The following is an 8,776-nucleotide window of genomic DNA, read 5'->3' on the forward strand; positions in this document are numbered from 1 at the left end:
GTATACTAGAGATGTTATATGCTAAGTATAATATTAAGATTCAGTTCTTGCAAGATTTTCATATCTTCTAGCTTACCTCTAAGTAATTTATTCAAATGTGATTGAAGAATCAGAAAAACAAAGCAATATAATCTGATATCAAATATTCTAACATTCTTCGTTGACACAAGATACAAAATCTTCACTATCAAAATGTCCTAGACGACAAAACTGTTCTCAAATATTTTGGTGTCAAGGCTGCACTGGTCAGTAAGAAAGCATAGTATATAGCAACATCCCTGGAAAAAAAAAATTTTAAAAGACACTTGGCACATTCCTGTAACCCAGAAAGTAAATAATCCTTAAAAACGTTAATTCAATTTCCAATTTCAAATTATCAACTGTGAAATAAAAGGCTACTTCATTTGGATACTGCCAGCTCAGTTATTTTAATTGAATCTGTAACTTGAAAAAATAACTACTTCTATATTTTTTAAAAATGCAAATCTGCAGCAAATGTCCAGATAATTTGGGACAAGCACACTATATACTATAACATATATTCAAATTACATCATTCACTTTGAGCAATCTTTTGAGGACATTTAAAATGAAACAAAGCTTTGGTTGCCCTTTAAGACCTGATCAAAATAATGGAAAATGGTACCAACTTAAGCAGTTTGGAAATGAAGTAGCATAAGTCCTATGCAGTCCCTTGCATGCACTTGGCCAAACAGCCTAAAATGAAAGAATTACCAATTTAGTGAAAGATTCAATACAACTTAAGATAACTACTAATAAACAATCTATAAAGGTTACAAATAGGGTAGGAAAGTGCTTTGAAAATCAAGTGTGATCATCAGAAGCATTTATTTAAACTTCTTAATGCTAACTAGTGAATTCCAGTATTAAGCCTGTAACAGGGAAACACACCCTAACCACTAAATTAAAGGGAAAAGAGGAACAATATTTTGTGAAGCATACTTATTTCTCTAGAAGGAAAAAAAATTAAAACCATAACCTATTTTTTATAGTTACTGGAATCACTCTTATAAGTCAGCTATGGTTGTCTTATTTGCTATATTTATTCCTTACTGCTTTTGCCTGTTCCCAGTCATTTTCCATATTTCCTTCTAAACTTACACAGCTGTGCTATGCAATAGCTATATGACCCACATACGTGGCCCCATTAAAAAAGTACAAAAGGTGGAATTTAAAACATTTAACACAATACACCCAAAACAGTATCAACATGTAATTAATTTCAACATGAAATCAATATGAAAAAAATGATGAGATATTTTACATTGCTTTTCCTACTAAATTCGTCAAAATCTGGTGTTTTTCACATGTACAGCACATCTCCAATTCAGACCAGTCAGAAGTTCAAATGTTCAAAATATAAGATAACACGACAGCTACCAAATTAGCCACTTCAGTGTATTTAATTTCTGTGCTTACCAATTACTTAAACTTCCTCAGATCGCTTAGTTTTTACTTATGATCTCAGTAACCAACTAAGGGACAGGTGCAAGACCTACCTTACTTGTAATATCATCAATGAAAAAATAGTTTTTCAGTGCTTCCAAATTATTAATCAAGCACCCAGAGAAATGAAGAAATAATGTAGGCCACGGGCTGAGAAGAAAACTCCCTTTATTTAAAAGAGTAACATTAATCTGAAGCCAGCCCTGAAGAACAGCTGTCCATTCAGTAAAGGCAAGTAGTTCTTTTGCTTTTTTCGGCACTTAGCCTCCTATTTCCCTAAACAGATCTTTTCTTGGCAGGGTTTGTTCAGCAAGTCACTTGTTGAGAGTGGCTGGTCTACAGTCCAGGGGCTGTCTCTTATNAAGGGGTGGGGGAGGAGGAGTAAACACACACGTACAGGCTTCCAGGCGACGACTGCCAAGCCAGAGACCTCCCCTCCTGAACCAGGACCTAGCCACTGCATCGCCCCTCCACACCCGACGGCTCACCGGCCACGTGCACGCTCCCGCAGGTCCGTAGCAGGGCCCTGGGACTGCTACAGTTTCACAGGATTCAACGCCATATGGTTAAAAATAATAACATTTACGGAGGCCAAACTTTGGCTGCCGCTACCTTCTCTCTCAAGCAGCCTGGCCCCGGGTCGCCATTCAATCAAACCCTCAGGACCGGGACGGAGGTCCTCCCTGGCCAACTTGGGGCCAGGTGCGCAACAATCGCAGGCTTCAGCCCCGCCCTCGGTCCTCTGCCAGCGCTGCAGCATCCGCCTGGCGCTAGGGAGCCGCGTGTGTCGGGTGCCAGGCTGCTACACATCAACCTCGCCCTCCCGGGCACACGAAGGGCGCTGCGCTAAGCGGCCCCGGCTTACCTAGTAGTCGGACGGGCACAGGGAAGAGACCAAGGTTGTGAAGTGATGGAGGGACCGCCGGCCTCTTCTCGGCTTACACCCGCCTGGCTCCTGTAATGCGTGCGGGAAGTTTCATCATTCCGGCGAGGACCAACCAGCGCGCAGGGGCGTGGCCTCCGGTGCAGGCCTGCAGACGCGGAGGGCGGTGCCCAAGGCGGGGCGGAGGGGGTGGAGTGGTAGGGAGCGAGGAGGAGCGACTGTGCTTCCGTTTCCTTGAGGTGTTGGGTTACCTGTTAAAGGATCGCTTCAGAGGTCTGGCTAAGTGCCACCCTGGTACCTAGGACTACCCCACCGTCTGGCAATTAGAGGGCCTAACGTACTTGGTTTGTTCCTAGGGAAATCATCACCGATTTGGGCTGCAGTGTCCCTACTGCAGCAGATCTCCTCATACCTTTAATTTAAAGTCTTGAGTTCTCCTTTTCTAAGAGACAGTCTGATACATACATGTAGATACGTAAGCATTTGCTAAAATAATAACCAGCAATGGGGAGAAGAATAACTCAAAGGATGGCTGTTGTGTTCTTCTGCCTACTCTAGGCAGCATTAAATTTGCCTTCCTGTAGATATAATATATCTCAGTATATTTGTATTTTGTGATGGGTCGTGGTTGTATTTCCGCTCAACCAGCTGTGACCTTCCTGGTTGTGTTGATGTCTTCACTTTTTGAGTACTCAGAGCTCAGCAAATACCACTATGTGGCTCCTAGACATATATTTGATTCAATTGTATTCCTTATTATACTTGGCTTTTGACACATTTCACCTTAAGGTTGAATTCCTGCCTGAATTTGACAACTACTTGAGTGACTATTAGTATATCCTATGAGCTCTTTAGGTTTCCATCTTTTTTCTGATCTGTAGAATTATCCCCCAGTGCTGGAGATTAAACACAGAGCCTTGTGCATACTAGCCTATCTCTCCATCTTTAACATAAGGAAATGAAAACCCGAAAGAGGTCCTTCAAGCCCTGAAATTCTAAGTCATGAAGTGATAAGAGCTCTTGAGAGCCATTGTACTGAGGGAGGGAAGTTAATTCATTGTCATCCTACACTACCAATCTAATATTTTAAAGTAAAAATAACATTACAATGTGGAAATTTTTGCATTAGGTCAATTAGAAGTAAATTATTCAAATTCACGTACCTGCACTTGTAGACACAGAATGTGAAACCAGGTCCTTCTATTTTCATCTCAATGTGCCTATGGAGAAAAATGATTAGAATAACTGGGTTGTCCTAGAGATGCTGATAAAGGAGTAAGGGGCTGGCATAAATTTTGTTATTTTTACTAAACATGAATATTTCCATTTATAATTAAATGTATTTTCTTTTCCAGATTTTATTTCAATTTTCATATTGGAGTATTACCCTGTTACCCTTAAATTAAATATTTTTCCTATTCATAATCTGCACAGAGAATTTGGGAGAGGAACTTTCCATTTTAAAAACACTAGAACCAGCACTGCCTTAAAAGTCATCATTTGGTAAAACAAATGATGAACAATTAACATAGATTGTGTACATATTTGTTTTGTAGAACTCTAGATTTTATGGAACTAGGAACTAATTACTCTTCCTACAAAACATCTATTTAGTCCCAAATAAAAGAAGACTTAGCCTGGGGTGAGGCATAGATAAGAAAACACTGACAGAGCTGAGGGCGGGGTGAATGGACACAGAAACAGAAAAAAATAGTCTGATCTGAAAGATTAAAAATTTATACGTAAGAACCAGTAATTAGAATCAGAGTAATTGTTGCTTTAAAGGACTTAAGAACAGAGCGCCATGAACACAGAGAACAATTAAGTATGGTTCAGAGTAAAGCTCACAGAGTAGATGATTTTGGAGCAGAAACTGTTATAATAACATTAACTGCCATTTATCAAGGACCTCCTAAGTGCAGTGCATTTCAGTATAAGTTATCTGTATGCTACATCAACCATGGAAAATAATAATTACTCTTCTCTTTTAACAATTAAGGATGTGATAAGTGGTTCAATAAGGTTTATTAAAATACCAATACCAAACAGCTACTAAATGGCTGAGCCAAGTGTTTCAAACCTAATGTGGTGACTCCAGAGTGCTCATGTCTCCCCAGGAAGCTGCACAACAGGCTCAGCAGGTAAAGAGCCCTTCCAAGAAATGTCAGTGAGACATGAAAAGTCTTGATTTGTCCCTGAGGACAGCTGGAGCCAGTATATAGAACAAATGGGAAGGGCCCATGAAGAAGAGATTCCCTTATAAAAGAACAAGAAAAATTAAATGGAACAGGGCTGAGGGGAAGCTGCAGGAAATGGGAAGAATGCATTTGGAAGAAAAAAAAGCTTGTTAAATTACTAATCATTGAGTTGGTGTGGGATAAGTAGGTTGGAGTATGTTATAGTTTGGATACGAGGTGGCCCCTGTGTGAGAAATTGCAGGAATGTTTAGAGGCTGTAAACTCCTACTAGCCTCATGGAAACACATTAATAATGTTTGATTGAAAGACTAGAATATTGAGGTCTGGTCCCAGATATGTTTAGTATGTTACCAAATGTAATCTTTCATTTTTAGGCTTTATCTGAATTCCTTTCTTGGAATCTAATAAAAGACCATAAAGAATTCTTTTTAGTCTAATTAGGCTATTAAGAACGAATTCAAAATGGAGTAAATTAAATTCCATGCATGTATGATTATGTCAAAATGAACTCAACTATTATATACAACTATAATGTACCAATAAAAGCAAAAAGTGAATATTAATGAAGAACAAATTTTGAAATAACCCTACATTCAATATTTCTTTACTTATCAAGTTAAAATTGAACCTTTTAAGTTTGTGCATATATCCAAATTAGATTAAATGTTTCTCAGGTGAATAAGTACATTAAAAAAAAAAAAAGAACAAATTCATCTTGATCCTGTTTTGAAAACACCCTTGTGTCAGTATCCCTACCTTCACCATTTCCACTCTATCATTCATAGTTCCCAAAGTTTTTTTATGCAAAATTAGTAAGTGTTAATTTCAAGATCCACAGCCAGAGAACAAACCTAGATGAGAATATTAGTTAAAATGAGAGTTTTTACGTGAAATTATTGTTGGTGTATAGTTTTGAATAAGAGTGGTTTTGACATAAAAAATTGAGAAGACTTACATGACAATAGTTATATGTTACCCATTGAGAAAAATAAGTAGTAATTTATTTTTAGTTGCTAAAGTACTTAAACTTTAGCAAAGATTTTGAAACTAATTTTCTTTCCTTTAGCAAAAGAGGTATCTATGTATATATTGAAATATAAGCCTTTGCATGTGTTCATGATGTCTCTGACTAAAAAGGAAGGCAAGACCATTTATAGAGTGATATTCTAAGGAGAATGAAAATGCTTCTGTAGTGACAAGGGCCATGAGAAATTTTTATGTGAAGTGGAATGATCAGATTGACTTTCTCCAAAGCTAATCCTGATACCTGTGAGGCAGATCAACTGTGGTAAGGAGCCAGGCAGCAAGATGTCAGTTAGGAAGCAGAGGAAAATGTCACCTGTACTGCCATGTAGAGGCACCTCTCCAGTGACTCGGAGACCAACAAACTTAAGGATGCGGGATTAAGAATAATCCAAACTGTATGACCAATGTGATTCTGCAACTTGTACAATCAGAAAAATGAGAAATTATACCCCATTTGATTCAAATATATGAAATGTCAAGATCATTGTACTGTCATGTGTAACTAATAAAAAAAAAAGATTATATGAGAAATATCCAAAAAAAAGAATAATCCAAAATGTTCTAGACTTAAAGAATGAATTGAAGGAGACATCATGATAAGAAATAAGGAATATTAGAGGAGGAGGTATTGATATAGGGACATTTGGCTGGTATGGGAAGGGGACTGGAGTAAGGGGCAAGTAATGAGTTTAGTTTAACCTCCACTAAGGTGGAAATGCTAAGCTACATACATTATTAGGTAGTCGAATGTCCCCATCTAAAACTAAGGTTAACTGAGTTAGAGGTTTAGAGGAGAATAAAATGCAGTCGTTATAACAACAGCTTTAAAGTCAAATAGACAATGGGTTCAAAGTTCTGCTATTTACTAACTTGTGGGATTGGGTGAGATTTGGAGCCTTACTGAGCATTAAATTTCCTTATTTGAAAGTGAAGTCAGAAATACTCAGAGAAGTGGTGTAGATTGAGTGAGACAAGGCAGATATAAAGGTAGCAAAGTGTCTGGCACACAGTCAATGCAGATGTCCTCATTTTTCTATAAGTTATTGAGCCATAAATAGCTTAGAAATTGAAGGCACGGGACTGGAGCTGATAACCCTGAAGTACACGGAGAGGAGAATCAAGACAGGGCCTCAGGGTTGCCAACTGCTGAGGGGCTGGCAGAGCACGAGCAGGCGAAATAGGCTGAGAAGACACAGAGGGAGGGGAAAGGAGACTGAGGAAAGGGTGATGACCCGTAAACCAACTAGAAGAGTAGCAACAAGTAAGAGGGTGGATCAGAATCATCCCACTAAGCAGAAATAGTGGAAAAAAATAACTATTAGCACTGCCAGTGAGGATTTCTTTGTTGACCTAAATAGTAGTTTGAAGAAAAATAGGGTAGAGGCAGGACACAGAGATAGCATTCAGCTTTCCTGGAAGTCGGAAAGCTTAATTATCAAAAATAGATATAATTCTAAGAGAGAGAGAGAGAGATGTAATCTAGCTTAAAAACAGGAAGAGATTAATTAGTAGAATTAACAGATGTGAAGTAGCTCTCTCTAGGAATATTCCCCTCAGTATGCGATCATGCTATTATTTTTCCCATCATAAAAACAACCACAATGACAACTACACATAAACCCTCTTGACTCTAGGATTCTACTCTTCCTCCATCTACTGTTCTAATTTTCCTTACCTTCACAGCAAAATTATTTTAATTCCAAATTCTAAATTCCTCATTTCCAGTTTTGCTTTATTCTCTCCTATACCACTCAAAAAGAGTTTTTTTTCCCACATTCTACCAACACTACTCTGGCCAGAGTCACCAGTGATGGTCCTATTGTGAGATCCAATGGCCAATCTCAGTCATCACCTTGGTCAGCCTGTCAGCAACATTCTACACAATTAAACACCCTCTCTTCCCTTTAAATGCTTGATTCATTTGAATTCCAGGAAACACATCATCTTGATTTTCTATTTTTTTTTTCAGCAGTCATTCTCTTTTGTTTATTCCTGAATATCATCTCGGTCTCTTAATATTGGAGAAATCTACAGCTTGGTCCTTGAGCCTCTCCTATATTTTAAAAAATCTATAAAACCCCTCCTATTCTTTAAATCTGTAATCTGAGTGATGAGCAACACTCAGTCAGCAATCAAATCAAGACTCATGACTTTAAAACAATATTACATGCTGATGACTCCACAATTTATATTTTAAGTCCAGACTTTCCAGAAATTCTAGACTACTACATCCATCTTCAATTCAGCATTTCCACTTGAAATCCTTTTTTCCAAAACTATAAAGTATTGAGATATATTTGGCTAGGTTAATGTTGGCTAATATTTTCAAGTATGTGGAGCCCTTTCCTAACATCAAAGAATTAAGCTTGCACAAGGGTAGTTATAATTAGCATCCATTGATAGAAAAACTTATCATGAAGCAACCTACTATGACTTTGGTCACACTTTAAGTTTGTGTTTCACTACTATTTCATATGCTTGAACACTTACTTTTATAGATGCCAACTACATTTATTTCAGTCTGTAGATGAGAGCAATATTTAGGACTCAAAATTTCCCTTTTACATAACTCAGATATAGGATCCACCAGTTGAAAAACATACAACTAGACTATATATATGTATGTGTGTAAAATATACATACTTTACATATATACACATTTAACATATATATAGTTTTCTTGCATACACACACACCACACCCCAAAATCTTTATGTGTTCGAGGTTGAGTTCACTCTATGAACTGTATATAACTTGATAACCTAGATAACTTGATTCCTGTTTTCATTTCTAGACATAACTTACAGAGATTTTCTGTTTACAAGTTATTTCAGAATGATGAAAACAAAAATCCTCCTGGTTAGCTCTTCAGGCTTGTCTTATGGTTTTCCTTGCATCTGCTCACATGCTAACTGCAGTTCAAAATGTTCAACAGCAAAAGATAAGACTCAAGAATGTCCAATATGCCATTAACTTCCATGATTTTTTTAAATTTTAATTTACCATCTTGACCATTTTTTTTTATTTTTTAATTTTTTATTGTGGGTTGTTCAAAACATTACAAATTTCTTGACATATCATATTCGACACTTTGATTCAAGTGGGTTATGAACTCCCACCTTCACCCCATACACAGATTGCAGAATCACATCAGTTACACATCCATTGATTTACAAATTGCCATCCTAGTGTCTGTTGTGCTC

At 37.4% G+C, this 8,776-nt stretch overlaps 1 protein-coding gene across 5 annotated transcripts in view; it reads right to left on the bottom strand.

Moving 5' to 3' along the window:
* Asns (asparagine synthetase (glutamine-hydrolyzing)) overlaps positions 1-8,776 on the bottom strand; it is a 153,988-nt gene that overhangs the window by 17,230 nt on the left and 127,982 nt on the right. For 4 of the 5 annotated variants that reach the window (XM_048785974.1, XM_048785973.1, XM_015488240.2 and 1 more), the window contains 2 exons: positions 3,513-3,569; positions 2,332-2,600 (listed from right to left, as the gene is read on the bottom strand). The gene's annotated coding sequence lies outside the window, so the exon portion shown is untranslated. Of the gene's footprint in view, positions 1-76; positions 279-2,331; positions 2,601-3,512; positions 3,570-8,776 lie in introns of all 5 variants that reach the window. The other variant, XM_015488241.2, reaches the window with a different exon arrangement.

Source organism: Marmota marmota, unplaced genomic scaffold, assembly GCF_001458135.2.
Source record: "Marmota marmota marmota unplaced genomic scaffold, marMar, whole genome shotgun sequence".
NCBI classification, from domain to species: domain Eukaryota; kingdom Metazoa; phylum Chordata; class Mammalia; order Rodentia; family Sciuridae; genus Marmota; species Marmota marmota.